The sequence below is a fragment of the Pteropus vampyrus genome, unplaced genomic scaffold (genome assembly GCF_000151845.1).
Source record: "Pteropus vampyrus isolate Shadow unplaced genomic scaffold, Pvam_2.0 Scaffold25, whole genome shotgun sequence".
Lineage (NCBI taxonomy): Eukaryota > Metazoa > Chordata > Mammalia > Chiroptera > Pteropodidae > Pteropus > Pteropus vampyrus.
In genome coordinates this window covers 4,839,795-4,848,700 of record NW_011888806.1, presented here as the reverse complement: position 1 = coordinate 4,848,700, position 8,906 = coordinate 4,839,795, and the positions used below count along the sequence as shown (strand labels likewise).

General features: G+C 33.1%; 1 protein-coding gene and 1 non-coding gene across 3 annotated transcripts in view; both read left to right on the top strand.

The window, feature by feature from the left end:
• GRID2 (glutamate ionotropic receptor delta type subunit 2) overlaps window positions 1-8,906 on the top strand; it is a 1,302,586-nt gene that overhangs the window by 615,379 nt on the left and 678,301 nt on the right. The gene's annotated exons all lie outside the window — the stretch shown is intronic.
• On the top strand, window positions 4,972-5,090 carry LOC111737335. The gene has a single exon (XR_002779417.1). It is a non-coding gene; the product is annotated as a 5S ribosomal RNA (ribosomal RNA).

Here is an 8,906-nt window from a genome sequence, read left to right as displayed (position 1 = left end):
GTATGCTAAGATAATTTGAAAATAAAATCCCATTTCTCAGAAATGACAAAAATAATTAAGTTATAAGACTAGGCTAGCACTCATGGAATGGGGCACAGCTTACTATAGCCACACTTTCTTTCAGAGAGCAATATGTGCCAGAGTTCAACAGTTCTTTCAGGTATTTCTATCATGAAAGCCACTAGTAGCTTTATTTTTCTTATGAAACATGGCATTGCTATTAACTGACATCACAAAATCTTTAGGACTTGTGTCAAATTAAAATATACATATGTTATCTGGCATTGAATATTTTCACCCAAATATCTGTACCCAGTATCACACTTTGATTGAGACTTGTGCATACTAACTTCCCTCTGTGGAGAGTTGTAGCCAACTGTGATATTAGAGGAAGCACAGTCCACATAAGACCAACCTTACTTCTGACACCAAGTGCAAATTCAGAATCTTCCCCAAACCACCCTCAGCTTTGATAATTTGCTGAGGACAAATGCCAGATCTCACTTCGCGAAAGACTGCATTAACTGAAGTAATGTTCACTCTATTCTGATTGATAAGACCCTATCTGGAGTCATAACTGTCACACATTGAGAAAAGAAAAATAACACGTTTTCAGTAACATTTTACAACAAAGCAAATTTAGACAGGTAAAGAGAAAACTCAAAGGCCAAAAAAAGGATTAGTAGTTTTCTAACTTAGAAAGCAATAATATGCACAGGGCAGTCAGTCTGTCTTGTGTTGTTTCAGAGTTGTTTGTACTTTACGTATTTTTCTAAAACCAAGCTTTGGTGCTACAAAGTTGAGGAATTAAAAACTCAGAATAGTCGTAAACAAGCCAGCAATAGTAATAACCCAATCACTGGCACACAGTGCAGCAATATTTCACTCTGCCTGGGAAAGCTTTCACAGTTGCCGTGTTGCTCATTGAGCATGACTTTTATAATATATGGCTATTGGGCTCGAACTGTTTTCTATCCTAACTATGCTCTCTTATATACTCACCAAACATGTCTCAGGAAATGTGTGACCTTTATTTATTGCAGGTTTGACATTACATTACATTTCTTATTTTTCCCCTGGGCAAACTCTAACGCACTGAATACCAAGGTACATATCTCAGTCCAATGTTTCAACAGAAAAGATCACCAGAGCCCTGCATGCACAGGATATTAAACACACTCTACTTAGAGCATGATGAGAAATGTATCTTTATTCTGGTTTCAGAGTCTCTCTGTGAGAGTTATTCAGTGGAGGATATCTTTCCCTGCCCCTTCATGAAAACATGGCAGGCCCCATGCCTTTTCAGTTTATTCTTAGATAGTATACATTCTTGCAGTCATTTTAGGAACCAATATATTTGCCACTCATTAAAAAATAAAATTTCCAGTACAAGACTAGATCAAAAAATCCTAACTAGATATAACATAATATATTTATTTTCTCTTCAGCTCAGCTCTATGTGTGAAGGAAGGCTGAGCTTTCTCCACTCTTTTCATTCTCATCTCTTTAAGTCTCCCAGAATTGGGGTTGAGGCAGTGGAAGACAGAGTATAAAAATTACTTGAACTAGTTTCTATAATTTGGTTTAATCACTGTATTAGTTATTTAACTTTTATGTAACAATTTATTCCCAAATTTATCAGATTAAAACAACAAATGTTAATTATCTCATAGTTTCAGCAAACTGGGCCTAGCTTCACTTGGTCCGTTAGCTCAGGATCTCTTACAAGTCTGCAATCAAGGTATTGGCTAGACGACTGTCATTTCAAGGCCCAACACGAGGAAGGATTCACCTCCATGCTCATTGCCATGGCTGTTGGCAGGCCTCAAATACTTGCTCACTGAAACAGAAAAATCAGGTCCTTGCCACATTAGTCTTTCCATAGAGCAGTTCAAAAAGTGTCCTCTGGCTTCTCTCACAGCAAGCAAATGAGAGAGGGGAGCCCAAAACAGAAGCCTTGGTCTTGTGATCTAATCTCGAGAGTGACATCCCATCATTCAGCAGTATTCATCAAAAATGATTTATTAGGTTCAGTATATTCTCAACGGGTGGAGATAACACAAGAGCATGAATACTAGGAAATGAGAAAAATCGAAGACCATCTTAGAGATTACTTATCACAATACCTCTGATACCAGAAGCTTTTAAAAGATGATTCTTTGCCTGCTTGTGTACCTTTGTGGGCCTTTGGGAGATTCCTGCCACTGGAGACTTCTCTCCTGTGATTACCTTGACCAAGCAATGAATCTCTGTCTCAGGTGGCCATGTAGATTCCTCCCTTAGTCTCTTAGCCAAGATGTGCTTAATAGCTTTCTTGGAATCTAGGACACCGTCTCTCCTCTTAGTAATATATGTCTAGTGCACCAAAAAAAAAAATCGTCTATCTCTCTTATTTCTAGTGTTAGGAGTGCACATTGATTCCAGCAAAGTAACTCTCTACCACATGTGCTGTTAAGATGCACATTTACATACCATGCTTTATAATTTAGTGTGGGTCTTCTAGTCTCCTGTCACTCCCATGTGCACTCTCTAATCATATCTGTTAATACAACAATCCCTTATTTAAAAAAAAAAAAAAACTAACATGTTTTAGTATAAAAACAAATACTCAAGAAAATTCAGTTATATACTTATGTTAATGGAAATCAAAATCATTTTATATATTATCATTGTTTTCAAGGAATAAAATGTTTTTCTTTATTATTTTCTAATAGTCATAGATAAGGACATTAACCAGTTAAGCCAAATCAGCCAGAATATATAGCAGACAGCTTTTAAATGCCTTTAGCTATCATCAAAATCAAGTAGTGTTTAGCTTTATTTATTACTAATACTTATTTTATATTTCTCTATGGTCTCAAACTATTGAAGAATGTCTGTATTCCTTTAGGCTCTGATTTTTGTGTAGCAGTGTTGAAATTTAACACATTTATAGTATAGGCATGAAATTGTTCTAAATAATAGTAGAAAACTGAAAGTATAAAACTAAAAATTATACTAAATAATAGGTGAAAACTATAAGAAAATAAACAATGTCTCTTCTGTTTTATCTAAACAGTTGATAATATGAGATAAATTTTACCAATTTAATTAACTAAAAGTAGTAATGAGTAAAGGATATACAGTAGGACAGGTCCAAAGCACTAGATTTACAGATTGTTGGCCCTAAGCTATATATCTCTTCTAGTTATTGTGTAACTTTTGAGTATTTCTTAGTTTTTCAGCACAGTTGATAAAGAGAAGAGATACTAAAATAAAATTATGTTCTTATTTTAATTTGAAGATCAGCACTTATTTAAGGATCTACAAAACACCACATTTCTCTATGACTTAATTTCCCTATTTACATAAGAGAAAGATAGAATTTGATGACCTCTCAAGTCTCCACTACTCCTAGAATTCCATAATTGTATTAAGAGTGCTGGAAAAGTTCTTGGAAAGAGAGAAAGAACAAAAGAAGTACACTTATGAACTCTTTTCATAAAGGTTATTCAGGCATTGAAGAAAAGATCACTAACAATAAAAGCAATAACTAATAATTATAAGGATTTTGAATGGTACAGTCTAAAATTTGAAAGGTAATAATGGGCCCAGATAGTGACAGCAAATCTGAGACATGACTTTGGCCTTGAAGTTTGGTAAGATTCTAATAAAACATGTTAGAAATAGTGTTGTTTTCCTATTCCTCTCATTCACATTGTATCAACATAAAGAGCACGCGATTATCAACAGCTAGAACAATTAGACCCAAACTCGTTAGAATGTGTATAGTTTTAACTCTTCTGGTTAACTAGGATAATGTATTTTCACTTGATTGACTAGCCAATTTGTGTATTTTAACAACAAAATTTTAGAGCACTATTATTACGAGAATGAGCACTTTTGAAATATTACATAAAATTTTTATGATTGTTAAGTTCAACTTTATTTCTTTTTAGAAAGTTTCAGTTGTATTTGTTATGAAATTTTAAGTAATTTTTGAGGTTGATATAGCTTTGGTAGCTGTATGGTTGGTTATATTTTTCTGGTTATGTTTATGAGGGTTTCCAGCGGGTCAGAAACATTGTAAGAGATGATATGAAAAATCTGAAACAGTGAAATAAGGGTAGAAAACTAATGGTAGAGATTTCAAAATTCAGAACAAAAATCAGGCTTCACATAATAGAAGTTAAAAGTTTGAAATAATAGATAATTTTCATTTTTGAGTGAATGAGATATTATTAGTGAAGGGATTTAAAAGTTTGACATCACCTTGATGAATTCAAGTTAATTTAAATTAGCAATCTGATTTTGTCAGCATGCTGAAAGTGTGTCATTCAGTGGGAAACTCAAGTTAACTAAACTCTCAGAGAACTATGTATAAATCATAGTGTAGAGATGCTGTTTTGGATAACTTGTAAGACACCGCTTAGATATTTTCTCATGATTCATTTTTCAGAATGACAAACTCACATTTTTGACTGATATTCCTTCTTTGCACATGTGAATACCATTAATTAGAATAATATCAAATGTCATTGGTTTAGAAGCCCTTCTAGCTCTAGAAATTGACTTTGTAGATTTATGACTTAAACCATTGATTTCTAGTTTAAGTAAGAGAAACTTTAACCCATTTCTCATTTAGAAAAAGAAAGTGCAGCTTGCTGTCAGTGTTAATTTAATTTTACATAAACACACTCTTTTAGAATGAAGCAAATCTGACTGGTTTTCAATACAAAAATAGAATTTAATAATTTTTAAATATTTTTAATAATTTTTAATAGTTTAAATAATTTTTTATGTGGTAAATTTCAAAGCATGGAGCAACATAAAGTAGAACATCTAGGATTTGACATTTTCAGCAATTGAGAATTACTATATTTGGTACATGGAAATACCACTATTAAAACCAGAATGTTTTAAATAGAATATCATTTGTTTCCAAAGACTATTGATATATTAGAGCAATGCAAAAATAATAATAAAAGCAATGTCTATGGCCATACCACCCTGAACAAACTCGATCCCATCTGATCTCGGAAGCTAAGCAGGGTCGGGCCTGGTTAGTACTTGGATGGGAGACCACCGAGGAAGACCAGGTGCTGTAGGCATAAAAAATAAAAAAAAAGGGATTGTAAGCTGACAAGGTCCTTGCAATCTGTGAGGTCAACCAAGGGTTGCCTCGCCTAAAAAAAAGATAAAAACTGATAATAAAATTAAAGTGTTTCATAGGGGTAAGGTTAGGACTGTAATTCTTGAGATATCCCAAGGTAAACATTGTAGCTCCAAGTGCTGCCAGCAAATGTTTCTCGAGGCATATGGGATATAGGTTAAATTTTAAAAGGAATCTCCCAGATATCAGTTGCTATGTACAAACCTAATTCATGTTTTAAATGATGGCAGTATGAATATTTTTTTTCAAAAAAAATGCTATTGTTTTCAGAAATCATGGAAAATATCATATTTTCATGTAATCAGTAATGACATATCTGAATTGATATTTCTATTATCAAATATTCTAATGTGTTAAGAATTATGCTCAATAGACCAAAGTAACTGTATGGAATTATGGAATTTATTTAGAGAAACTCTATCATTATATATGTTTAATAATTTAAAAATCTTGATTTATCTAACTCTACTACATGTCTAAAATTATTTTCATATTTAAAATATAATTAAAGTTAAAGTGAAAAAATTGTGTTTCCCAAATCTGATAATGATTTCAATTTGAAACCTAAAAGGAGAGATTCTGAAAATTCATCAAGAAAAAATATATCCAATAAATAAGGAAAAGTTTAATTAGATACTGGGGACAATAATATGTTCAAGAGAACATAATAACATATATTCAAGAGACTTACAGGTATAAATAAGATATAAATGATAGTTAATTAAAAGGAATCTCTATTTCTTCAGAAGTATGAGAAATGCTATATGGAATTATTTGTATTTATAACTTTCTTCCTTTTAGCTGAATATTTTCTGTACCTCATTCCCCTTTTGGACATATAAAATGACTACAAAATTTTATCATATGTAGAAATATATGTCATCCATTTTTTAGGGAAAACATGATACCTGTTTAACAAGTTGTTTGCAATGGTTCATATGATTTTGTCATGAGGAAATAGTACATACATATAAAGTAAGAGAAATCACATTTTTAGCAATTATTTTTTAGCCCATTAATGTTCTTTTGTGAACAAACCATTTATTTCCCTCCCCATGAAAGAGATCATGACATAACTTCACATTCATCCCCAAACTACACTAGACATTAGGCCAAGTAGCTACTTTTGGCAGAAGAGCAAATAGGCAACAGAGGCCATTCTTACTAATTGCTGCAATGATACAGGTATGGGATTATGAGGGCCTGTTTTAGCTGCCAATTAGAAAGGAAGGAACATACCTTACAGGGATGAGAAATGAAATGATGATAATGAGTGTCTGATAACAAGAGATAATAATAAGCACCCATCACAGCAAACAATCCCTTTCTCTTTTTCAGAGACTGTTAATGAATAATGTTAGCTGGAGTAATAGACTTAGGCGTAATGACTAATGTTCTCTTACATAAATTTATTGAAAATGAATTAAGGATTTGACAATTAGGTGTTTTTTAGTGACTTTCAAGATCGTTTAAATATTAAATTGCAGGTTTTGTAGCTCAGAGTTAAGTGATTTTTAAAATTTAGTATTTACTTATTGAACTTCTAACATATACTGAGTACAGTTAACATATATAGATTAAAAGAGACAATCTACGCCCTCAGTAAACTTACAGTCCATAAGAGAGAGAGAGAGACAGACACAGAAATGGTGCAATCCATCATATAAAAGCATTACACAAAAGGCGAAAAGGTAGCAAAGAGTTGAGAACTATATAAGCAATCCTGAGAGGGTAAGGAAGGCTTCAGACTATGCTTGAGCCCTCCCTAAAAAAAGAAATGTAAACTTACCTCTCATATAAAAGATGGAAGAGCATTGGTTCCAGGAAAGGTAACAGCAAGTTCATAGAACACATAAAAGGCTCACATAAAAGAGCATGGTATACTTTGTTGGAGATGAAGTTTAAAATGAGGAATGATGTGAAAAAAGACCAGACATGTAATTGGAATCTGCTCATCACATGTGTGTGAGTGAAAGAAAAGACTACTGTCCCTATTCTTCAGTAACTCATAGTTTATGAGAAAACTTCACATAAAAAAGTGATAGCATGAAAAGAATATTCTTAATTTTCAGTGTTATTTAGGTAACCTAGGAAACCAATAGGTATTTCCCCCTCTTAAACCTTAGTCCTCGAAACTTGCCTCCCGAAATGAGCCTCTCGTATTTGCATGGAAAAAGCTTTGCTGAGTTCAGATAAAATGTCTGAACTTGGCCTCTTTAGTATCTCTGTTATTAGACATTGTACAATTTTCAAGAATAGAAACTTAGAAATAAACGTTGGTATATCTTTGATTAATATCAAGTAACTGGTATATTACATTTGAAAAGAATGGGCTATAGATGAGATAAAGTCTTTTCAGTAAAGAAATCATTTTTCTTACCAAAAATACTTAGCTAAAAGTTCCCATTGTCCTTTAGGTTTGGAAAAGAGACCTTTCAGAACTTCTTTCAACTAAAGGAAAGAAGAAATCTTTTGAAAAACATGTAGGATAGGCATTATAAAAAATACACGCTCAAATTGATCTATGGTGAATCTACAGTGATATTTGATTTTTGTATCATCTGTATTAATGTTGAAAAATCAAAGAGAAAAATTAGAAAATTTGTTGTTCCTGTTGCTTAAGCATCTTTGATCATCCTGGTTAATTAACAATACTCCATTGTATCACAGTAGTTCAAAAGTTCTATTTGTTAACTTCACTTTGTATTGAGAATCTTCTACTGTGCACTGTACACTGTCCCGGGTCTTTCTCATTACTCACTCCAGCCTTACAGACCAAGAGAACATTCTACAAATGGTTTCTGCCTACCAATTTTTCTCATACATACCTTGTATACCATTGCTTCTTGTATATACTTCATTTTCTGAAAATAGGTTGGGTCTTTTTACAAGGTGCAGTACTGATCATTTAAATGTATTCAAACCCTAATCATGTTGATGATAACCTTGTGTGTGCCCCAGGGCATTTTTTATCACAGCAAGGTATTATTAGCGTCATGAAAAGTTAGAATATGCAGCATATATCCTAAAGATTCACATTAGTAGCTTCCTGGGCCCCAGTTGTGTCATGTCTTCAGGACACTTGTCAAATAATTTAAAGAGATGCTAATGAAAATTGTGAGAAAATAGCTAATAACTTTAGCACGTGCACTTTCTTACTTTATAGTTATTGAGAGACAGTATTTGTTGCTTCCAGTTTCCTGGGTTATATTTTTCTGTGGTCCATGAAGGTGGTACAGTAGTAATATTTTTGTGATGCTGCTGCTCATAAGATACTATACACAAGCGAAAGAGAGACATTGCAGATTTGATTATGTCTAATGTTTATGCATGTTCGCAGATACTTGTCATAACTGTAAGGCCTCACACATAGTCCCACAGAAATACCTAAACTAATAAGGTGATTATAATGCTTCACACTAGTGTCTAGTTGGCCTTTGTCCATGTGCCCTCCTTACCTTTGGCTTCACCTTTTTCCTCCTAGCACCTCTAGCTTTAGCATCCCTATTACATCTGCTCCTATGTTGTCTGTTTTGTTTTCCCCAAGTTCATGGATTTACTCCTTCATATGTAACAATGATTCAAAACTTCTATTTATTAACTCCAATTTGGACTTAGAATCTTTTGCTGTGCACTATTCACTGTCTCGGTTCTCATTCTCACTCCAGCCTTACAGATCAGGAGACCATTAAACAAATGGTTTCCACCTACCAATTTACTATCTGAAATATTATTCTCTTATATTTGTTTTTTT